We start from the raw sequence: 26,008 nt of genomic DNA, 5'->3' as shown, positions 1-26,008 counted from the left end.
GAATTGTGAGACATAAACTCGCAATTGTGAGAAATAAAGTTGCAATTCTGAGAAGTAATAAAAATTGCGAGATATAAACTCATAGCTCTGACTTTATAACATGCAATTGCAAATTTATATCACACAACTGTCAGAAAAATGTCAGAATGGCGAGAAAAAAGTCAGAATTGTGAGATATAAAATCACAATTGTGAGGAAAAAAGTCATAATCGTGACTTTATTCCTCGGAATTGTGACTTTTTTTTCTTAGAAATCTTAGAAATCTTACTTAGAATTTCTTAGAAAAAGTCATAATTGTGAAATATTAACTTGCAGTTGTGAGGAAAAAGTAAGAATTGTGAGTTATGAACTCGCAATTGCGACTATTTCTCACAATTAGAACTGCATGTTTCTTTCTTTCACATCTCACAGTTCTGACTTTTTTTCTCAGAACTGTGATGTAAACTCACAGTTGCGAGTTATAAAATCAGAATTGTGAGAAAAAAAGTCAGAATTGTGAGAAAAAATATCAGAATTGCAACTTTATTTCTCAGAATTTTGACTTTATTTCTTAGAATTGTGTGTTTATATCTCACAATTCTGAGAAAAAAAGTCAAAATTGAGACTTTATTTCTCAGAATTGCGACTTTATTTCTTACAATTGCAACTTTATATCTCACAATTGTGAGAAAAAAAAAGTCAGAATTGTGAGGAAAAAAGTCAGAATTGTGAAATATTAACTCGCAATTGTGAGAAAAAGTAAGAATTGCGAGGTAGAAACTCGCAATTGCGACTATTTCTCACAATTCTAAGAAAAAAAAAGTCAGAATTGCAAGAAAAATATCAGGAAAAAAGTAAGAATTGCGAGGTATAAACTCATAATTGCGACTATTTCTCACAATTCTTAGAAAAAAAGTCTGAATTACAAGAAAAATATCAGAATTGCGACTTTATTTCTTAGAATTGTGATTTTATTTCTTAGAATTGCGTGGTTATATCTCACAATTCAGAGAAAAAAAGTCAAAATTGTGAGATAAAAAGTCGCAATTACCTTTTTCTTTCTTTCTTTTTTTTTCTTTTTCTTTTCAGTGGTGGAAACAGGCTTCCATAGAAAATAGTTGTACATATTCTAATATAAGCATAATACAACTGCAATTTATATATATATAGATTGTACAGAAATTAGACAAATGGTCGAGCTTCAATGTTCCATAAAAGAAAAAGAGATTATCTGTCTTTTTCTTTCTTTCTTTCTTTTTCTTTCTTTCTTTCTTTCTTTCTTTCTTTTTTTAAATTTTTTTTTGTTATTTTAGTTCAAATACAGTATATCTCTGTTTGCCAAAGCCTTTCACAGTATTTGCACATGCAATTGTATTTGTTTTGTCTCACAGCAGGGTTTTTTTTTTTTTTTTTCTAGAAGTGGAAGGAAAAATCCTGTTACTGTAATCCCTGAAGTATTACATTCAAGTGCCCGTAGCTCCATATTTCCTTTTTACATAGTCTGTGTGCCTCTGAGAAAACTAATCAGATAAAATACAGCTATTCCAGAACTACTCTAAACACAGAGTCAAGGTTACCGCCTCAATCTCTATATGAAATATAATCTCATCAATTTCAAAATAGAATCTTTGAGGGGCAACGAGAAAAATGATTGTCAACAATGTGCAATCCAATCTCCTTTGTCCTGACCCGAGAGTCGGTGGTACATACACAACCTAGTGAATAAACTTTGTTTCCCAGAATTAGACTCAATCTGCGTGGGCAGTTTTGCAGGTCAGTGAAAAACTGTGTTTGTTTTGCAAGCTTCGATTCCTGTGCGAGATGACTGCGGGTGATGCATTTGGTAAAGAAACACTAAAAAAAAAAAACAGTTCTCACTGACAGTGAAGTCAAAAGTCAGAAAGAAACAGCAGAAGAAACTCTGGAAAGTCTCTTGTGCAGCTGAATGTGATTGAGGTTGTAATCATTGGTTTCTGGTCTGACAGGGTGAAGAACAAAGTTATGTCATGAGCTCCAAAACTCTGTTCTCGCTGATCCGAGCTGTCATTACACCAGTGATTCCCAACTAGGGGTCGTGTATGCCAGGGGGTACTTGGAATAATTTTGATTTTTTTTTTAAATTCTAGAAAAAGTTGTATATACAGTATATTACTGTTGAAAAATGTTGTGGCCGCTAAAGCTTTTTTATTGTATTTTTTAAGAGAATAATACTTTTATTTACCAAGCACTTCAAAAGTGATAGTAATAAATAAAATGCTTTTGATTCTTTGAAATCTTTGAACATTTAAGTAATTTGTCATTATATCTGCATAGTATTTTTTTAGTACTTTAAATTTAATAATCCAAGTCTATGAAATAAAATTTAATTTTTTTAATTAAATTAAATTAAATTAAATTAGTCTTAGTCTATAAAATAAAATATGCATTTTATTTAATTCTTTTTTTTTCTTTTCTTTTCTTTTCTTTTCTTTTCTTTTCTAGTTTTACTCATTTTAATACACTCTAGTATGTTTTAGCTAGTCTTTGTCAGCCCATGAAATAAAATATGTATTTTTATTTTATTTTATTTTATTAGTCATTTCAGTTAGTCTTGGCAAATTGGCAATCCATGAAATAAAATATGTATTTTAGTTTAGTTTAGTTTAGTAATTTTAGTAATTTTAGTACATTTTACTTAGTCTTGGCAAAAAATTGACAAGTCCATGAAATAAAATATGTATTTTGTTTAATTTTATTTAATTTTATTAGTTTTAGTCATTTCAGTTAGTCTTGGCATATTGGCAATCCATGAAATAAAATATGTTTTTTACTTTAGTTTAGTTTAGTTTAGTTAAGTTAGTCTTGGCAAATTGGCAAGTCCATAAAAAATATTTTATTTTCTTTCTTTCTTTTTTTTTTTTTTTTCAATACTTATTTCATTTTCAATTTTCATTATTTATTTATTTATTTATTTATTTTTTTTAATTATTTTAGTTTTGGTTTTAATAACCCTAATATGCTTGCATCCCATAAAATGTCTCAGGCATATCTATCTATATACAGTATATATATATATATATATATATATAGAGAGAGAGAGAGAGAGAGAGAGAGATTGATGAGAATGGTAAACAATAATCTGTATAGTATAAGCCAAAAGGAACACATTTCCGCTTCAGCCTTACTAATGTGGGAATATGATTGGGAAACACTGTATTAAATTATCCAGGTTTATCCCTTTAAAGGAAACTCAAAAAATTCTGTATTTACTCATCCCATATGCTGTTATTTTTTTTTCTGGAAAAATAAATTTCAGAAAAAATGGTTATGCAGCTCTTGCAAGTTTAAAACGCAGGGACTGTCAAGCTTCAGAAAGGATGAGATGCATCACACCATATGACTGTACTGTAAGAGCTCTGGATATATAAAACAAGCCTGACAGCACACAACCCGTAATTTAATCATGGGATAAAATCTCCATGTTGAAGCACCTGGGGAAATTCAGGCACCATTAATAGCGAGTACTAAAAGACAGCAATTGATTGAGTCAGATCCCATGGGGAATTTCAGTAATTTGCTTTGTAATAATCAGACCTGGTTAGGGATGTTTCTCTCCTAAATATTCATTAGCTGGTACATGAAGGCTTCATAAAATCATTAATTATGATGATTTACTCTTTGCTCGGTATAAGGCTCCATTACCTGTGTAAAGTATTTAGTGTTTTGCTCTTTATTGCACGAGCGGAGAAAACAAGTTTAGTAGGGGTTTGAACATGTCACAGTCACATCATTTGTTTTTCACAGAAAGTCAGTTAATCATACACACTGGAACAATGTGAGGGTTGAGGTTTTCAATGCCCTGACATCCTGAGATTGACGGCAGGCTTTACTGTAGAGGCTGCATCATAACAAGCAGCCATGTCAATCATCAAAGAAAGACACTAGAAATGTTAAGCAAGTAATTACAGAAAATTATTCCAGGGGTACCTTAATGGAAAACTCATTTTCTTAGCTGCTCACTAAAAGCTTAGACTAAATGAATGTCAAATATAAATGACTGCAGCACAGGGATGATGAGGATAAACCTGTATTTGTGCACTAAATGTTAAGAGAACAATTAATGTTAATTTTAGCATCGCAACAGGTCATTACCCTCTGTGTAAAAATGCATATTGCTACCTTGAGAGAAATAGTAAATTAATTTCTTTAATTTAAATTTCACAGGACAGTTGTAGATAATTCTGCTTGAGGGAAAAACAGCAGCGCCGCAGGCGTCACATTATGGAGTCAGTTAGGTGAGTCAAGTTATAACCTTTAAGTCAATTATTTCCTTGCATTTCCATTGCATCACACTCAATGGACTCCTTTTAGCTCAGTCTTTGTCTATAATCACTAGGTTTCTATTTAAAACGATTTTTTTTCTTTGGAAATCTTCAGAATGGCTCTCTTACTGCATGTAAAGAAAGCTGTGGCTCTATAGATTGTCATTTGAGTGATTGAACCCAAATCATTGCGTTGCTGCTGTCAGGGTGCGATTCTGCGGTGACTGGCAGTATTGAAAACATGCCAAATGTAGTGCAGGATTATACCAGGTAATCATCTTATTAATCATTATGATTGATTAAACGCCTCCAGTGGCTTTGATATGACATCTGGTGAGGTATTTGCATACATGCCACACAGCACTTATTTTGACCCCTTTACAATCAGAAATGGGAATAACAGCGTTACTTATGGGGCTATTTTGCATACCATGCAGAATTGATGCGCTACATGTAAACGATATTCTATGCTGTTTTTTCCTGTCAAAATAATGGAGCTCCTCTGTAATTCTTCAGCTTTTAAAGGCGCGTTCACGCCATATCGGAATTCCTGTAATTACGAGATTCCAACTGGTAAAAGCGTCCACGTCCTCGTAGAACTCGTAATTGCAACTTGTGAACTGGGAGTCTTCTGAGAGCTACGACTTGTACCACATGACCGCTGTACCAGCTGACCAACGTAGGCTCTGTTTAGGTGCTGATAGTGTTGCTATAGAAAAGCATAATTACGAGTCTGAGCACGTGAACAGCTCCGAGTAGAACGTCACATGTTGTCATCTCGAAATTACAGTAAATACGATATGGCGTGAATGCAGCATAAGATCTGCCTGTTTCTCCGGTAGTAGGCGGGACTAATGCGCAAACATCTCATTGGCTGGTGCTCACCTATTATCGTTCTTGTTTTGATTTCAGCAAATCAGTTTGAGCGAACACAGAAAAGCTGATTAATATTCATGAACCCAGCAGCTCATTAATCCTTAGTGCGTTTTATATTGTTATAGTAGTAGAATTTGTAGCAGTTTTGTTGTTTAAATTATCATAATGTCATCATATAATGCCTGACTGACTGATGCTAAGTGTACTTTAAGATATTTAAAAAACTGTGCCTTTAAGGGAGAAGTCCACTTCCAAAACAACAATTTACAAATAATTTACTCCCTCCCCCCTGTTATCCAAGATATTCATGTCTTTCTGTCTTCAGTCGTAAAGAAATTATGGTTTTTGAGGAAAACATTTCAGGATTTTTCTTCATATAATGGACTTCAATTGTGCCCCCGATTTTAAACTTGAAATGTAGTTTAAATGCAGCTTCAAAGGGCTCTAAACAATCCCAGCCGAGGAAGAAGGGTCTCATCTAGCGAAACGATCAGTCTTTTTTTTTTTTTTTTTTTTTTTTTTTTTTTAATAAAAATTTGTATACTTTTTAAGCTCGCGTAGCACAGGCTCTCGGATGTGCGTCCATGGGTCGTTCTTGAATGATTCTTTCATTTTGAACGAATCTTTAATGTGACTCGCGAAGAACGAGTCGTCTTGGGGAGTGATTTGTTCAGTCGCGCATGCGTAACATCCTATTAGGTTCTGTACTGGAATTAGTTCACCTGTTTTGAGTCTTTGGGTTTTTCGAGTCATTCGTTCATCTTATGGGGCTGTCACGTGACGCTGATTTTGCTAAAATTAACGAAATGAAAAAAGATTCGTTCATTTTGCTGAACGAGACTCAAAGGTCCGAGTCGGTTCCGTGTGACCTTTCGACATGATTCAATAGTACGTTGTGAATGCGCATACCTGAACCTGTGCTACACAAGCTTTTGTGCTTAAAAAGTTTTTTTTACATATTTGAACATCTTTTTAAAAGGTAACACAATAGTTAATTTCATTGGTAATTAGTTACTTTTATAATGATGTAACTCAGTTACTAACTCAGTTACTATTTGTGAGAAGTAACTAGTAACTGTAACTAATTACTCTTTTAAAGTAACATGCCCAACACTGTTCACAATCAGTGCAAATCCTGACTGAATTAAAGTAATATTTCACTAATAAATTTACTGAAAATTTACTCACATTCAGGTCATCCAGGATGTAAATGAGTTTGTTTCTTCATCTGAACAGATTTGGAAAAAATTAGCATTAACATCACTTGCTCATCAGTCATTCCACTACAGTGAATGAATGCCGTCAGAATGAAAGAAATATACATCAGTCAAGCACCGTTTATAAGTAAAAACAGTCCAAAATAGTTCTAAACAAATATGTGAAGAGTTTTTCTTTATGTGAAGTGTCCTTGGGTTTTTGAAAGGCGCTATATAAATAAAACATTACTTACTTACTTACTAGATTTGGTGTGGGAGGATGTACTTTTTTTTACAGAAAGAAACACTATTTTGGCCAAAAGTGGCAGTTTAAAGTTAAAATGCCTTAATGATGGATTTGTTTCTTGGAAACACACAGGTTTTTACTTCACAAGACGTTATCTGATGTAATGGAGTTGTGTGGATTACTTGTGAATTATTGTAATGTTTTTTTTATCAGCTGTTTTGACTCTCTTTCTGACAGCACCCATTCAATGCAGATGATCCATTGGTGAGCAAGTGATGTAATGCTAATTTCTCCAGATCTATTCTGATGAAGAAAAAAACACTTCTATCTTGAATGGCCTGAGGGTGAGTACAATTTTAGCAAAGTTTTGTTTTTTGGTGAACTATTCCTTTAAGGTAGTATTCGATGACAAACTGAGAAATCTTATAGAATCAACATTTCATTTAAAGCTCCGTCCCAAAATGACACATAGTACTAGTATTTCTTGTAGATTCATTCACAGACATCCAGTCCTGAATGTAAAGATAATGATTCACTCCAAAAAAGGAGGCCAGACCTTGTGAGAAACAGAATGTACCACTTGTCTGTACATTTTTATCTCCCGACGGGAATAAAAACAAGATTCTGCCTGTGCTTGCTGCCTGAAAACTCATTAATCCATAAAAATGTTTGAACGAAATCCGCACCTAAAGTTAACTTGTGACAAGCAAGGTCATATTTAAAAATTTAAGATGTACAGATGTACAGTATGGCAAATTTTTGCAGAAAGGGAAGATGTCAAGATTGCAAAACACTGATGTGTCTCATTTTTATCTGTTTTAATGGCTGTGATTGTCTTCAGGCCAGTATTCATAATAGTGAATAAACGAAAGGTGCTTTTGTTCTCAATGCTTTTCAAAAAGTCTTCGCTAATGTCTTTTTAAGTGTTTTTTAATTAGTTATTTATGGGTGTGACTGGGACTTGTTTTTTTTTATCCCAGGGAATAGTCCTAAAAGTTCTAACCTTGAAATGTTTTTTTTTTGGCCCAGAAAAAAAAACAAAAAATCTATTCATATGATATTTTCAATGCAGTGAGGCTTTTTAAAAGTGTCTAAAGTGAAAAACAAAGCCATTTATCACAATTCCACTTTTGAAATATATTATGCAATTCTGTTTAATTATTTTTCATCAAAATCTGAGAAGCAACAATTGATACGATTCATGCAACAGCAGGCTGAACCAATAACTTTGTCCTGAGAGCATATTCAGCTTTAATCTTGCATGAATGCATGCTAGTGTGTACTTTTGCCTAGCAACTGTGAATATGATGGTACCCGAATTTTCATTTGAAGGGCCGGATTATTCTAATTTAAGACAGTGTTGAACTACTTTCTGTGTTTGACTCGAACCCGAGATGTAGCCACTTTGACAACTAGCACCGGTGTCTCTTACAGCGATTTGCATTAAAAATACAATGTTTCTTAAGTATGAGAGATAAGGTTTAAAATCTGCCAAAGAAGCAAATATTTACATCTTCGTCCTGCATCTGAGGCGTAGCAATTTAACTTGTTATTATGTAGGATTTACAAAGTCATTTTTTAAAGTTGCACATTGCAGAATGTGCAATCCTGTGTATTATTTGTGAGGATTATGATAAGTCTATGTTTAGTGCCTTCTTTGAAAGACCATGTTTATACTTGTGGATGGCAATCAGAGAGGGATTGGCCCTCAGGAGAACGATCGCTCTCTTCCTCTTCTCTTCCTCTTTTACTTTCTCCCTCTCCTTCTTTTGCTCTTCATCTCTTTCTGCTTCATTTTTACCCAGCGCTGCTCTTTCATCTGCCATCTCAGTTATGAATGTTTTATGCGTAAGTGAGATGGAGAAACTCAGAGAGACAGTAAACAGCAGGTTGTTGACAATGTGAGAGAAGATGAGACTATTTTGCACTTTCAAAAATCAGTCCAGATCCCCCTGTTTCATTTTCCCAAGAACTGCTAAAACATGAAAGGTATCATGGTTAGAATGGTGCATGTCATGAAATAGCATCGGGAAACATGGTTATGTTGGTGCTAAGGGAAATTTTTTTTTTTTTTTTTTAACTATGAATATATTTAGAAGAGGACCTTTGTCGCTAACATGGAGACTTTGAACTTTTAAAAAATCTATTCTTTCACTTATTTGACCATTTTTGAAACAGTGCTGATTTATTTACAAGCCTTTTGCATTAAAGAGTATGACGTACGGTGTTATTTTGAGTCATTTTGACCTAGAAACACATTTTCAGTTTTATGCAATAAAGAAGTTTTAGTATCACAGTGATATAAAAATGTATTACCTCTCAGACCGTTGATATTGAGAAACTGTCTCTAGAGATTGCAATTTTTGATGTTAAGACATCAACAACAGCTTACAATTAAAAAAAAAAAAAAAAAAAAATATATATATATATATATATATATATATATATATATATAAAATATAGAATATGCATGTAATTATTTGACCAAAATAAGAGGGATCATACAAAATGCTTGGTATTTTTTTTAGTACTGACCTGAATACCATATTTCACATAAAATATGTTTACATATAGTCCACAAGAGAAAATAATAGCTGAATTTATAAAAAATGAACCTGTTCAAAAGTTTACATACACTTGATTCTCAATACTGTGTTGTTACCTGAATAATCCATAGCTGTGTTGTTGTTTTTTTTTTTAAGTGATAGTTGTTCATGAGTCCTGAACAGTTAAACTGCCTGCTGTTCTTCGGAAAAATCCTTTAGGTCCCACAATTTTTTTTAGTTTTTTCAGCATTTTTGTGTATTTGAACCCTTTCCAACAATGACCGTATGATTTTGAGATCCATCTTTTCACACTGAGGACAATTAAGGGACCCATATGTAACTATTACAGAAGGTTCAAACACTCACTGATGCTCCAGAAGGCAAAAAGATGCATTAAGCATTATGCATTAAACTTTTGAATTTGAAGATCAGGGTAACATAACTTATTTTGTCTTTTGGGAAACATGTGAGTATCTTCTGTAGCTTCTGAAGGGCAGTACTTAATGAAAAAATTAGATTTAGGCAAAATAAGAAAAAGTGTACACATCTTCATTCTGTTCAAAAGTTTACACCCCTGCCCTTGATTTGAAGTTGGGCAATTGTGGCATCACGATTTCTCCTTGACATGCCCTTTAACATGCGTCATCATTGTATGTAATCAAAGAGGTGTGTTCTGAACCACTCAAGTCTAAGAGCAATAATGTAATATAGTGTAATATGTAAGGTCTCACGTAGAGATGTTTTCTTTTTTTTTTTTTTTTTTTTGCCAGAAAGTGGTTTACTGCCGTTTATTCATTAATTAAACAAGCAGATGACTATAAATGATCAATTTCACAATGTTCATTCTAGTTATTTACATTGCGTTATTCTTTTTTTCCCTGAAGTATTTGTAAGATTGTAGAAATCATGTTGCAGTGAGGAGATCTTTGGATCGTGTGCTCCGTATACACGTCTGTGTTCGGCTGCAGTGCAGCGCTGCAACCTTTAATGCAATGGGAGTAGATCTAAATATATGAGCAATATCACACGAGTAGCAGTGTGTTATGGCTATATGTCAGCATGGCTGTGATAAGTAATAGGTAGCCATAAGCAATAAGCCGTAAGTAATCACAGCGTACCAATATGCATTTATTGTGATATTGCATTTATTAACAGTTCGATGACACAAGTATGTATATAAAAAGAGAGACAACAATGGAGTGTCTTTAAAAACTCTCTTTTCTGCGGAACTACTTCCACCATATATTTAAATCTCAAGCTTGCAGTTTAACAGCTGAGCCCAAGCCTCCTTTACTAATTAGAAAACATCACTTTAGAACTAGTAACAAAGGAACGTTGAGTTGCTTCATTGAACGCTTTTTGTATTATTGTATTAAAGCTGTGTATTATGTAGAGTAGAGTGTGAAAACATTAGTTTGAATGTCAGCTGAGAAAAGCAATATCTTTCGTAATATCCTTTCATCTGTCAAGGGTGATTTACGATGACAGCGCTGCTCAGTGCATTTGTTGGCTGTCTTATAAGGTCTTGTTGAAAGCAAAAATAACTTCCTTGTTTACAACCCTGTTTCAGTCTCTTTCAATATAAAAGTCTTTACTGCTGACTCACTCATAAAAACAGTCTCTTGTCTCCATCTAATGGCAGAACAATGAAACTAAAATCACCATTACAAACACACACGTTTCTCAATACTATTATTAAATACTACTATTTATCCAAAATTGTATAATTGTATAATAATGTTTAATAAACAACAAGATCCATCGTAAAAGTTGCGAGGCAATTCCGTCAAGAGTACAAAGGCAGCGCTCTGATATACAGTTATAAAATATAACGTTATGAGATTTTGCCCTCAGCCAAAACTGTTTGCTCTGAAACAAATAATTGATTAATGAGACCAAAGACTCATCTTTGTCCAGTGTCAAATGTTCACCTTGGGTTACCACTTAAAGTTCTTCGAATAACGAATGGATGACATTTAATGCCAGCTTTTCTTTTTATTTCATTTTCTCCCAAGCCAGTAAAGTGCAGAGTGCTCACAGGTGCAAAAACATGAAAAAGGTTCAAAAAAGGAAATCCTTAAGAAAAACAAAATCCAACTTCAATGTACAAAACAAACAAACAAAAGAAAATAACCTTGGATCAGGGATAATAAAAATTTCAATCAGAGTACTCCTCAGTAGCTACTGCACTCACTGCACACCAGTCAAAGACTACCTGACTGCTTCATTACATGAGAATTTATACACATGGGGTTCAACCATTTCTCAAAAACCATACATTCGCCGGCAAGTAATGTGAAGTAATAGCACATGAAAAAGGATTAAAAATCAAGTTCAACATTTCTTTCAAATCACCAGTGTCAATATCACAATAAAACAGAACTTCAATTCAGTATAATTATAGCAAGTCAAGTACAATGCATCCTAAAACAGTTTCAACCCCTTTTCACTCATACTTGGTATCTCCCACTACCCATGATGCAACACAGCAAAGATATAAAAAGGCTGACAAAAGTCCTTTTGGGTCTTTTACCCAGTTCAAGATGGCTGCCACTATGTATGCTGATCCAGGTGATAGCCAACAGTTTCCCAGAAAAACTTAAATGCCCATTTAATTTTAGTGTTCAGGTGGCCAGTCTGAAACACTACGGTCAAGAGGTAGATGTGTAAGTGTGTGTGTGTAATCCATCTCTCCACTTCGCTGTCACATTAAGGTAAATAAACAGTTTAAAAACCCAAGTATGTGTTCATGTCTTAGACAAAAGGGCTAAGCTGGGGGAACACTGGGAAAAGAGGGCAGCTATGTGACATCCAGCATTCATCCCAGTCACCACCTGTTCTTCATCAGTGGCCTAAAAGAGAAAAACATTTAAAAAGAAAACGTTAAGTTAAAATGTAACCATTTTCAAACTGAGGTGCATCCAGTTATGTAAGAATAGGTAACTAGACTGTTTTAAAATTTCAACAATATTTTGTGGTTGTTTATTGTCTTTGTCTACCACAGTGCTCTAGATTACTACAATAGCAGACAACAGGAACATTTATTTTTTGAAAAATAACTCCCATCAATCTTATGTTTCTGGCCTTTTAACATCCACATAAAACATTCTTTTACACTTAGTCAAAAAAAAAAAATAATAATAACAGATAATAACAGATAACAGGAAATTATGACCTTTACTTGCCTTAAACCATCTTTCCCTCTCTCATGAAGAAGCTGAGAAGATCGCCTCCTCACACAAGCAGGCTTCTGTGTCGTTTACTCCAAAGTTGGTTTAGGTTCTGCAATGAAAAACACAGACATCAGTGGTTTAATTAAAATGTGAACATGTTGTCATACTGTTGTTGCATCAAAATGTGAAGTAAACAGGCAGGAGACAACAGAAACATGTATTTTCTAAAAATAGCTCACATTAATCCTGAAAGAATGAAGCTCTCCTATGTCTCTGGCTTTCAACATCTACAAAAAAGCAAACATTCTTTTACTACTAGTCTCAAAAAAAAAAATTATAATGTGGAATTATGACCTTTACTTGCCTTATACAGTCTTTCCCTCTCTTCTGAAGAACCCGAGACGAACGCCGCCTCACACACGCAGTCTTCCGTGCCATTAACTCCCGGTGCGGGCACAATGAAGACTCAGTGCACAAGTCTGAAATATTACATGCAAAACATTACTTTTAACTTTCAGTTTATGAATTAACATGTAAATCTGTTAATAACCCTCCAATAACACCTAAATCTTCTGTAAATATGACATATGAAACTCACAGATGTTGTATTAAAGGTATCTCTTCCGTTCAGTAGAAGAGGCCGTTAAGACTATTTTTGAGGCAAAAACCACATCAGCGTATTTTCCAATAAAAGCTCTTTTCCGACTTTTTCCGCATTCCATAAAATCTCAAAATACTCCCGGACACACATAAAGAATGATGACTTTACATTTTTATTCTTTACTTACCGAAAAGTGTCCTTCACTCGCATCTGCAGACGCTGAGAAAATGGCGGCTTCCCGCACTGGTGATGTTGGATGAACACGACCTGCCTGCTCTCTCTTGGGTCTGCGTTCCTAACCCAGCACCGCTGGGTTATAAATTAAAACCAGTTTTTAACCCAAATCGGGTTAAATCAACCCAGCATCCTTACCCAGCAGTCTCAACCCATCATTTGAGTTGAAAAAACAACTCAGCATTTTTTTTAGAGTGTATAGAGACATAAGAGCCAGCAGCAAACTCCAGAAGCTCTGGCTGAGGTGAGGCTGCTCTCAGTGGATTCGTGAGTGCTGAACGGCCGCTAACGCCCTGGAGCTAACATTTCCGAAAACATCAAAGCAAATTTTCAAATAGAATTTATCTTTCTTAAAGGGGTCATCGGGTGCCCATTTTCCACAAGTTGATATGATTTTTTTAGGGTCTTAATGAAAAAAGTCTATAATATACTTTGGTTAAAAATTCTCAATGGTTGTGTAAAGCAACACCCTTTTTACCTTGCCAAAATCAGCTCTGCAAAAATCATTTCATTCTGGTCGTGGCTGCTTTAAATGCAAATGGTCTCTGCTCACCCCGCCCTTCTCTTCTCTCTGTGGAGAGATGAGCCTGTTTACTTCAGCCGCGTTTAGCCGCTAAACTTGCTAACTAGCACATTATTAGGAAAGGCGACCGCAAAGATTCATAAAAAAACCCATATACTCACTTCTGCTGTAAGTGAAGCTGGATCATGAATGATTCGTGCAAACATAGACGGATATATGTAGATCAGGAGGCACATTCCCTTCACAAACAAATGTATTCCACTCAGCGGCTCAGATGTCGGGAGTAAATGACGACCACTATGTTCATTATTACATCCAGCAACACAACACCTCAATCGCTCAATTGGAGATATTCTTGTCTAACTTACATCCCTGCTCTGGCATCGAAACAAAGAGGGCGGACTGTGACAGCTATATCTGAGGTAAAACGTTCATGTTAATCAACTATCGTGGGAGCGGCTTCTGTCGGTGTGACAACGACAGGCATCTGAAAATGGCTCGATTTGAAAAAGGGAATATTATTTTTTACAGATTAATTAAAAACCACTGCATGGATTTTTATCATTATAGGGTAGATGTGTATATACACTGCCAACACACATTAATATTCAAACAGCATGTAAAAGTGAACTTAGCATCCGATGACCCCTTTAACAAATGGCATATTTGAAGTCAAAACAAGTACATTCTCGCCTAAAAACTCTTAAAACTATATTCCATGACAAAAACAGTAAAAATTATAGTGGATGGCACTCACTGTAAGAAATAACACAAGCGGAGTGATGCAAACAGTGAAACGGTTGGCGTTGTGTTATCAATAGAATATTGCACTCCTCTCAGCCAATCAGATTCGAGAATCAGAAAGAACTGTTGTATTAAAATGCTACAATCAACACTTCACAATTGGTTCATCAAGGCAGTTGTTATAGTAAAAATAACAACAGGGCTAAATTCAAGGTAGAAAATAATGATTTATGATTGGTTTTGATAAGAAAAACACTGAGATTATAACTGCACCTCAGGAAACATAAAATAATTGAAAAAATGCATTCATGACCCCTTTGAAATCGCAATCTGCTTCATTTCTCTAGCCAACTACCGTCAAGCTGTGGACATTGAATACCTTTCCAGAATATTAGGTGACAAGTTGTTTACATCTTTGATGTTTTCCTGCTGCTGAAACTCTGATTACATGAGAAATGATGCATTTCAGCCGCACTGTCTCTTTCAACAAACCCTCTGATGTTGATATTTATTTTTCTTGCTGTAAGTTGTAGTGAAGCGGCGGGCTGATGGGGAGACAGTGTTACACAGCGCTGCCGTCTGAATCGACTAGGCAGCTACAGCGATTTGTCACACCACATTAAAGAGCATCAAAACAACATTTATTGTTTGATTTTTCCTTTGACCTTAATAGTTTGCGTGCCCCATTTCAGCATGGATTGTTTTATGAACCTGTCACAATCTAATCAGGCTTTCTAAAGAGGCTGTTACTGAAGGATGGAGCAGCACGAACTATATTGGAAGTGTGAACAATCCCACAACCTGTGAGGAAATGCTGTTTTACATGTTTACATAGAATCCTTAAAGCTGAGTTTTATAGACAGGGTAGAAAATGACCATGTAGAGCTTTCTAAAATAAATAAATAAATATCATTTTAAAGGCAAAAGTGGGGCTCAGTTGTTTTAGTGCACTCAACTAACAGCATACTAAACAACAGGGTTTATGTAAATAAATCATCTACAACCTGCTTATTTTCCAAACTTCTCTGAACAACTGCCTGTCACACTCTGACACTTCTTTATTCCTCTAAACGATTGATGTGTCAGGAAAGTTTTATTTGAGAAGCAATATGACTATGAGGCAAAAAGTCAAGTGATCTTGACATGCGAAGCTGCTGCTGCCGTGTGCCGCTGTGAACATGAGCGCATGATCTTTGTTCACCTGTATTGCTCTTCCATTCCAGCAGGCTGTCAGCAGTGACGGGTGACAACAGGCTTCAAGTCCTCAAACATATTGATGATGCCAGATATTTCGATTTTGACATTTCTGATATCCAAAGCTGTTCGGGTTCATGACTTTATAGACTTTGAAGTAAAAAAGGAAGAACTAGATGTGCATTTCCAAATAGAAATTCCAGTGCTTCAAAACAGTAAATGTCTGGGTTTTTTAATTTTTGTACAAATTTTTAGAATTTGACTCTGCAATTGCAACATTATTTCTCATAATTGTGACTTAAGTTCACAATGAGGTTTTGCACTTCTGTTCAAATGTTTTAGTGTTTTTAAAAGAAATCTACACTGCCGTTCAAAAATTTAGGATCAGTAAGATTTTTTTTATTTAAGTCTCTTCTGCACATCAAAGCTGCATTTATTTGATTTAAAAATACAGAAAAAAGTGAAATATTATTACACTTTTAAATAACTGTTTTCTATTTTAATATACTTTAAAACAGAATTTATTCCTCTGATGCAAAGCATTATCAGCATCATTACTCCAGTCTTCAGTGTCATGATCCTTCAGAAATCATTCTAATTAGTGCTTGAAACCGTTATGCTGCTTAATATAGCATCAAAACAAGGATATGTATAATATAATATAATATATAATATATATAAAATGCAGTCTTTACTATAAATCTTTTCCATTTAACACATCCTTGCTGAATAAAAACTTTAATTTATTTCAAAAAAGAAAAAAAGAAAAAGAAAGAAAAATGTATTGACCCAAACTTTAGTAGTTTCTATTTTTACAGAGCATCATTATTCCAATCTTCAGTGTCATGATCCTTCAGAAATCATTCTAATATGCTGAATTATAATTAATGCTTGAAACTATATATATATATATATATATATATATATATATTTAAATCTCATCATGTGACACTGAAGACTGGAGTAGTGATGCTGAAAATTCTATATTTATTAAAACAAATATATATTTTAAAGTACATTGAAATATAAACAATTATGTTTAATTGCAATATTATTTCAAAATATTACTGATTTTTCTGTATTTTTGATCAAATAAATGCAGCCTTAATAAGCATAAAAAAACATCTTTAAAAAACATTCGAAAATCTTACCAAACTTTTGAACGGCAGTGTATTATGCTCATCAAGGTTGCATGTATTTCATCAAAAATGCAGTAAAGACAGTAATATTGTGAAATATTTTAATAATTTAGAGATAAATTTATATATTAAAAATGTTATTATATTATATATTAGAAATAGAAATTTGTATGATTATACATTTTTATAAAATAAAAAAAGTCCTTACTATCACTTGATAATTGTAATGTTTTTGCAGAATGAAAGTATTAATTTTAGTGCTTTCAAACGATTAATCGTGAAATAAATAAGCTTTCCCTTGATGTATGGCTTGTTAGAATAGGACAATGAAAATCTGGAATCTGAGGGTGCAAAAAAAAAATCTAAATATTGAGAATATATATATATATATATATATATATATATATATATATATATATATATATGTATGTGTGTGTATATGTATGTATAATAAATATACACAATATACACATATTTTGCAAACAATAACTTTTTGGATGCGATTAATCACGATTAATTGTTTGATAGCACCATTTTTTTTTTCTTTTTTAAAAGAGTTTTTTAAAATCACAATGTGACATTCTTATTTCAAACTTATAATTATATTTTTTTATTAGTACAGTCCTGCCTTAGCACTGTAATAAAAATAAAAAAAACATTGGTTGACATGCTGAAAACAGGGCACATCATCTCTCCATTGTTGAATAGTACGATTCTTATCATGATGTATTTGTTTGTGCTGTCGTCGAGTAACAGTGCATAAAACCCTGATACTGTTGTCATGCTGCAATAATCTCAAACCCATTTCCATGGCAAAGGGCAACAATTATGAATCCTTTGCTCTGATGAGTATGTCTTTACTGTGCCCCGAGAGATTGCTTTGTTTGTAATAACAGTTTCGCAGACGTGAATCTCCCCACACTTAACCGCGGGTCAGGGAGTGTTTAGTCACCACAGCTTCTCAAACTGTTCTAATGTTTCCTCGCAGGGCCAATTAATCCAGACAAGCTTCTGAAGGGCTGTTCGTAGACTTGACCTTCTCCTTATGATGTCATCGGGCTCCGCCTCCTCCTCTTGTAATTGTGGAGCGCTGATTTACATTACGCTAATGAACGAGGGATGATGAGGCTCATTTATGCTGTTCAAATTCAACTTCAGAACGTTGTAAGTGGTCAATAACTTCTAAATTCACTTTCTAAAACACATTTAGTGGCGTCAAGGACAGCGGCTGCTCTAGCCTGGCAATTATCTCATTAGGCTGACACCAAGCTTGTGTTGTTTTTGGTGACAAAGTGGCTTTATAGACTGTTAAGTGTCCGTTGTGATCCAGTGAAGTGAATGCAAATGTTGCTTTTATTTGCTTTGTCCTCATTAATGATTAGATTTTTAGTAGTGTCTGGTAAGGCACTTAACATTTGGTAGCACCCCCTTTAGAAAAAATTAAAATCAATCACTTCATGTAACCATGAATGAGTTTCTTACACCTCTCTACTGGAATTTTGGACCATTCTTCTTTGGCAAACTGCTCCAGGTCATTCAGATTTGAAGGATGCCTTCTCTCAACTGCTGTTTTGACTGGTGTTCTATGGGATTCATGTCTGGACTCATTGCTGGCCATTTCAGAACTCTCTTTGTTTGTAACCATTTCTGAGTGTTTTTTGAAGTGTGTTTCAGGTCAATGTCCTGCTGGAAGACACATGGCCTCTGGTGGAGATGCAGCTTTCTGACACTGGCCACTACGTTGCACCCCAAAATTCTTTGGTAATCATCAGATTTTATGATACCATTCACACAGTCAAGGCATCTAGTGTCAGAAGCAGCAAAGTAACCCCAAAACATCTTTAAACCTCCACCATGTTTGACTGTAGGGACTGTGTCCTTTTCTTTGAAGGCCTCATTTCTTTTTCTGTAAACAGTGCTGTGATGTCCCTTTAACAAAAAGCTCTACTTTTGTCTCATCTGTCCACAGTACGTTCTCCCAGAAGGATTCTGGTTTTGTCACATAAGTTTTGGCAAACTCCAGTCTTGCTTTTTTATGCCTTTGTGTCTGCACTGGTGTCCTCCTGGGACTCCTACCAAGGCGTAGTTTTTCATTCAGATGGCAATGGATAGTGCGAGCTAAATGCTGTACCCTGTGTCTGCAGACCAGCTTGAATTTGTGTAGAAGTTAATCGGGGTTCTTTATCCATTTGAACAATCCTTTTTTTTTTTAAATTTCTCATTAATTTTGCTCTTCCGTCCACGTCCAGGGAGGTTAGCTACGGTACCATGGACTGTAAGCCTCTTGATGATATTGCACACAGTGGACACAGAAACATTTAGATCTCTGGAGATGGACTTTGAGATTTTCCACAATTTTTTTTTTCTCAAATCCACAGACAACTCTTTACACTTCTTGCTTTTCTCCATGCTCAGTGTGACACACAGCACAGGTCGAGTCATCTTTTCTCCATTTTAACTGGTTGCAAGTGTGATTACTATATTGCCCACGCCTGTTACTTGCCACAAGTGTGTCTAAATACAAATTAGAGGAGCATCACATGCTTGAAAAGCAATTATTTCTTACAATTTTGGCAAGGTGCCAATAATTTCGTCCAGTCCATTTTTGAGTTTTGTGTGAAATTTGATCAAGTTTGACTTTTCTTTTGTTGTTTTTTTTTTTTTTTTTTTTTTGTGTGTTGTTGGAGTGCAAACAAAAACAATAAGCACATGAATACCAAAACATTTGCAACTGGAACAACAGAGAGAGAAATCACAGATTGCACTGCGCACACACATAGAGTTGTTTTCAACACTTCCTCACGATTTTCATTAATAAAATAGCCTAGATACTAGATCGCTACATTATATTCCTCAGCAAGGAGGTGGTGAAATCGCTGTTTTTGAAGTAATTAACTCCTTGTAGAGAGAAACGCGCAGATGTGCAGCAGGCAGGCAACACACACACAACTGTCATCTCTCTCTCTCTCAATCGATAATTAAATGAAATAAATGCTTTAATTCATTCAAATAAATGTGATCTTACTGCAATATTACCTCTCTGTGTCTGTGTCTAGCGGGCAGAATGCTAGAGATAATGTTCCATAAATGACAAAAATAGCCATAATTTTTACCCATTCAGTCAAATATTGCACTGCAAATAGCAATACTAGTTTTCACTTGTCTATAATTTGGCTAATGACCATGGAATAAGCGGGATAATCAACGTTCTTTGTCTCCATGTTGTGCATTTAAAATCCTTTAATGCACGGCAAACCGTTGATTATCCCTTACTTATTCAGCAACCGGATCGTAAACAAAATAGCTAACACAGGCTGAAGGACATTTTCATTTAAGCAGAACATCTCATGCGATGATCGCTAAACTGCAGCTTATTGTTTGTCTGTGTTTTCAGGACATCATCGACGCTTCAGAATGAGTGTGTGCACATGGTTGCCAGATTGCAAAAATTAAGCAAAACACAGAATGAATGAAACCTTTTAACAGAGAAGCTCTGACTTGAACTCTTGATATCTGGCAACCACACCGATGAAAGCGGCTCTCTAGGACCGAACCTGGCTACCCCTGAGCTAGAACACTCTAGCAACTTTATATAATACCCTAGCAACCACTCTGAACGCCTTAGCAACTATAACACACCAGTAACCACTCAGAACACATTAACAACCACTTAGAACAGTCTTACAGCCGTCTTTAACACCTTAGAAACCACCTAGAAATCTTTTGTAACCACATAGCAATGCCTTGGCAATCACCTAAAACATGTCCAGCATTGTGACAGCAGCTGTGTTTCAGAGAATTGTAAAAATCTTATTTTGTTGTTGACAACAGGATTAGAATTGTAATATTGCTGTTTCTAATCGAACCAAAATTCATCACTAGTGCATTCCCAGCCATAAATAGGGTGAGAAGGAGGAAAGCAGTATATACTAAGAGTGAAATCCACAAGAGCTATTTGAACAGCTAATGGGGTCTTTCCATTGAGCTTTTCATGTTGCTGCTCTTCAGTGAGCTCTGGGATATCACGACACAGACTCCTACCCCTCAGATCTGTGTGGAGGAAGAAAGACAAAGGAAGAAAAAGGGTGGGTTTCACAGGGCTGGAAAAAAGATATGTCATTATTCCTGGGACTTCCTGATCCACTGCCACAAAGCTCTTTCACCACGAGTGTTACACAAATGGCAGTTGCAGAAATAGAAACGATAAAGCTTGTAATGAGAAAACAGATCCGTTGCGTCATCTGCTTTTTGTGATTTTTATCAGGTCACAGAAACATTGTTAGCAACCTCGTTGACTGTGACCACTGAAGCGCATTGAGAAATGTATGCATGCACTCTATGCTGAGTTCAAGAAACCCTTTTGATGTCTTATAGTTTTATATTTAGAATGTGCTTTTATCTAATGTCTGTTTCGGAACAGATTTGGAGAAATTTTGCATTGCATCACTTGCTCACCAATGGATGCTCTGCAGTGAATGGGTGCCGTCAGAATGAGAGGCCAAACAGCTGATAAAAGCATCACAATAATCCACAAGTAATCCACACCACTCGAGTCTATCAATTAATGTCTTATGAAGTAAAAAAGCTACATGTTTGTAAGAAACAAATCTATCATCAAGGCATTTTAACTTTAAATCATCACTAAATGTCCATAATCCATAAAAATGCTTCTTCCAGTGAAAAAGTCCATCCCCTGTTGTCCTTTCACATCAAAATCCACCCGCATATTTGTTTAAAACTGTTTTGGACTGTTATAAATGTTGCTTGAGCTGTGAATATTTCTCTCCTGATTCAGACTCTTTATTTTAGCCAAAAATGCTTTAATGATAGATTTGTTTCTTACAAACATGCAGCTTTTTGCTTCACAATACATTAACTGATGGACTGGATTTGTGTGGATTATTGTGATGTTTTTATCAGCTGTTTTGCCTTTCATTCTGACGGCACCCATACACTGCAGAGGATTGATTGGTGAGCAAGTGATGTAAATGCTAAAAATCAGTTCTCATGAAGAAACAAACTAATCTGCATGAGTCAATTTTCAGCAAATTTTCTTTTTTTTATGTCTGTGCACACTAATTTCTTTGCCAATTTCTGTGCAACCAATCAGGTTTTATAGTGTTGTGCAATTACTTAAATGTGTTTTTTCCACATCTGTCTGTTGTTCACATCACTCAGCCGATCTCTTCTAGTCTGAGTGAGCGATTCAGAATAAGCCGCAGTTTGGACCAGGCTTTATGCCATAAGTCGAAAGTCTGCCTACGCAAGACTAAGCATCAGTTTGTGATTGATGGATCCATAAAGTAAACTGCAGTCAACTGTCAACCTGCTCTGGAGGTCAAAACCTTCAGAAATACAGAGATGAGTATTGTTGTTCTTACGCTCCTGTGTGTTTTTCATTTCTTTCCTACCTCGTCTGAATTGCCTCTCATTTAGTAGAAATGAGTTACCAACATCTGCTCATCAAGAAGGATGTTTCTCATTACTGCCTGCATCCTACAACATTACATTTATTGATTAACAAATATGATAGCTAAGCCACGTCATACTAAATATCAACGCTCTAATGCTGCTTGGTCAAACTGGATCGGAAATGCTGTGCTGTCAGTGATATTATAGCAGTATTTGTAATGTTTTTAATTAGCTTTTAATTTTATATTAATTTTGTTTATTTATTTGGATTTATTAATTTGTGCTTTTGTCATTTTTATTGTTTATTTATTTTAATTATTTCTAATTGCTTTATTAATTTTAAGTTTTAGTAATTTTAGCATTTCTACTTAAATGAAAATGAGAAAAGTAGCTTTGGCAACCAACTGAAATAAAATCACATTTTTTAAATCTAACATTTATGTTTTACTGTATTTCAGCTTTTATTTCAATATTTTATTTTAGCTTTTATTTTAATCAATAAAATAGAATTGTTAACAATCACAACATTGCTGTGTCCTAGTTCCTCTTAAGGTTTCTTCCTGATCTTAACTTGAGATTGTAAATTAAAACTAAAGCTGATTTGTATTATGGTGGAAAAAATAATGTTGTTTACTTTTATCTTCTGCATTGTATTTTATCGAAGAGTTATGCAGTTAGGTCTCATTTAACAGCAGATTATTACAGGTGGATGCATTTTTCTAGAAGCCATATGGTAAAGTAGTGTATTTTATGTGCTTATGTGTTATAGTAGAGGGAAATCAGCTTGTGGGATTTCTCAAGGATGTGTTTTTGGCTGCATATTTGCTTTTTGAAGGCCTTGGATTGTTTTATTTCTTCAAGTGGGTGTAATTCTTTTTTTCAGAAGCACATGCTGGTATTATTAACCGCTCAGGTTATGATGTACACATACAGCACACAGTTGTGGTTGTCTTTTATTTTGCTTTCAGTCTTTTATTGCATATTTCTGGTGAGAAAAAAGATGAAAATAAAAGTGAAGAATGATTTGGGTAGGTCTTACTGAATAATTGAGAGATTTCTAAATGGTTTGCTTTAGTTTCCAATGAGGCTGAAGAAATACTTTGTATTTTCTTGGACTGACTTCTTGGATTTTTGTAGCTAATTTTGGCCATACAACACTGTTGTTGGGTTGTTTGATATATTTTAAAAATACAAATATAAATAAGTGGAATGTCACAGGATTCTGCAATGTTATTTCTTTTACAGGCACAGTTCAAGATATTTTAAAATAAATATCTCTGTATGTTTTTGTGCAAATAATGGAAATCATTGGTACCAAAACTGTTGGGTTACCAACACTGATCAGTGTTGCACAGAAGAAAATATGTCATTTGGGTTTGGAACAATATGAAGGCATTTTCTTTTTAGGTAAAATATTTCTTCAGGTAAAGTTTAATTAACAACAATAATACTTACCTTTACTTTTATTTGATATGCCACAACATGCTTTCAAATAAACTTCATAAAGTTTCAAGGTTCAAGACGTTTTCTGTCCACTAATGAGGCTTTTTCTGTGGTTGGCTCAGTGTAGAGAGGGACAGGACCGTGAAATTACTTGCCCTTCATTTTTTTTTTTGCGGTGAGCACCATGCTGCCTGACTCCACAGTTCATCTTACCATCTGGTGCCTTTATTGTGAATTATGAGGAAATTAATAATCTGTTTATTGAACAGGCTTTCCCTGGCTTGCTGGAAGAAGATATAAAGATACTGCAGCTGCAAATGCCATCGAAGATAAAATTCAGCAGGTGTCCCAATCTCACCGTCATATTAAGCAGCCGTATCGCACAGTTTTCTAATATTACTTTATTTGTTCCCCAAGGTCCTTTTTAGTTTTGGTCAAGGTTTTTTGCAATCATAATTTAGTTTTTCGTGACAATTTTCCACTTTTTATCTAAACCTTAGCATTTAACAAGGACATTTTTGCTTCTGTGCCTGTAAGACGTCTACATACACACACTTTTATCATTTGAAATTAATAAAAATACTTACTTCTGGCAATTTAATAGAAGGTTCAAACAGTCACTCATGCTCCAGAAGGAAAAACGATGCATTAAGAGTTGGGGGGTGAAAACTTTTGAACAGAATGGAGATTTTGTACATTTTTCTTATTTTGCCTAAATATTGTATTGTTTTCATTTAGTACTGCCCTTCAGAGGCTACAGAAGATAGTTACATGTTTCCCAGAAGACAAAATAAGTTAAATTTATCCTGATCTTCAAATTCAAAAGTTTTCACCCCCCGGCTCCTAATGCATCGCGTTTCCTTCTGTAGCGTCAGTGAGCGTTTGAACCTTCTGTAATAGTTGCATATGAGTCCCTCAGTTGTCCTCAGTGTGAAAAGATGGATCTCAAAATCATACAGCCATTGTTGAAAGGGTTCAAATACACAAAAAAAGCTGAAAAACCAAAGAATCTCTGACCTGAAGGGTTTTTCTGGAGAACAGTGGGCAGTTGAACTCTTCAGGACAAATAAGGGACTCACAAACAACTATCACAAAACAAAATAAAAACAAAACAAATCAAAACACACACACAGGTAACAACACAGTAGTAAGAATCAAGGGGGAACAAGGTCATCAAGGGGGAACGGGGTCATTTTTATAAATGTAACTATTATTTTCTCTTGTGGACTATATGTAAACATCTTTTACTGTATGTGAAATATCCTATTCAGGTCAGTAAAAAAAAAAAAAACATTCATTTTGTATGATCCCACTTGTTTTGGTAAAATAATTACCTTCTTAATGATTCTGAAAGGAGGATGCAAACTTTTGACCTCAACTGCATATGGAGCCGAGCTTTTTTTGTTGTTTTTGACCCTTTGAGGCCCATATTTAATGAAAAATAAACAGCGCTGTTTTATCTCAATATGACTCTGTTGACCAAATTTGGGCAGTCATGATTTAATGCATTAATCATCTGTAAGTTATGACAGTTCAGAATGTTTAGCATTAAGTTTAATAGATGGTGTTTTTGTACTGTAGGTTTTCAGTTTTTGTTTTTATTCATTTTTATCAAGCTCTTGGACAGTGAAGGAGAGAGACTGGATGCAATGAGGTGGCAGAGAGGGGAACAGGATCGTGAAAAGACCACAAGTCAGGACATGAACTCGGGTCGCCTGAGGTGCTGCTGCACCATATGTCAGACTACTGACCACAAGACTGTGGCTCTGACAGGACAATATGATTTTACAGTATAGCAGATTTTTTTATTTATTTATTTTTTTCTCATTCTTATTATATGAACGTTCATGTGAAAACGAATAATGAAATAATAAAAATTAAAACCTAATTAACCATTTCTTTGTAGATGTATGGAAAGTTTGTTTTGGAAAGTTTTTTATTATTAAAAATAATAAAAATAAGTGCATATTTTTTTTCACAGAAACAGTGCATCCTAATTGAAAAAGCAATTGTTGATTTGACATTAATTGTTCACTGCAATGCATTTTTAGTCAACCCATATATAAATTATTGCTTTATTGTAGTGAAATAAAAAAGCCAAATTATCAGTTGCTTTTTATAATACAATGATGAAAATTTTAAATGAAAATTAAATATCATGCCATTTAAAAGTTTGGGATCAGTAAGGTTCATGTATTTATCTATTTAAAGACGTTTCTTATGCTCATCATGGCTGTATTCATTTGATCAAAAATACTTTTTTTTTTATATAGTATGCTGTAAAAGAATGTTTTTCTAACTGAATATACATTAAAATCTGATCTGAATTTTCAGCATCATTATTCCAGTCTTCAGTGTCACATGATCCTTCAGAAATCATTCTAATATTCTATAACATAG

At 34.6% G+C, this 26,008-nt stretch overlaps 1 long non-coding RNA gene across 1 annotated transcript; it reads left to right on the top strand.

Annotated features, from left to right (window-relative positions):
• The first annotated feature begins 4,189 nt into the window (after positions 1-4,189).
• On the top strand, positions 4,190-25,446 carry LOC127174928 (uncharacterized). Its single transcript, XR_007828927.1, has 3 exons — positions 4,190-4,253; positions 6,837-6,943; positions 25,225-25,446. It is a non-coding gene; the product is annotated as an uncharacterized LOC127174928 (long non-coding RNA).
• The last annotated feature ends 562 nt before the right edge of the window (positions 25,447-26,008 follow it).

The sequence above is a fragment of the Labeo rohita genome, chromosome 13 (genome assembly GCF_022985175.1).
Source record: "Labeo rohita strain BAU-BD-2019 chromosome 13, IGBB_LRoh.1.0, whole genome shotgun sequence".
NCBI classification, from domain to species: domain Eukaryota; kingdom Metazoa; phylum Chordata; class Actinopteri; order Cypriniformes; family Cyprinidae; genus Labeo; species Labeo rohita.
This window is presented reverse-complemented; position numbering and strand designations above follow the sequence as displayed.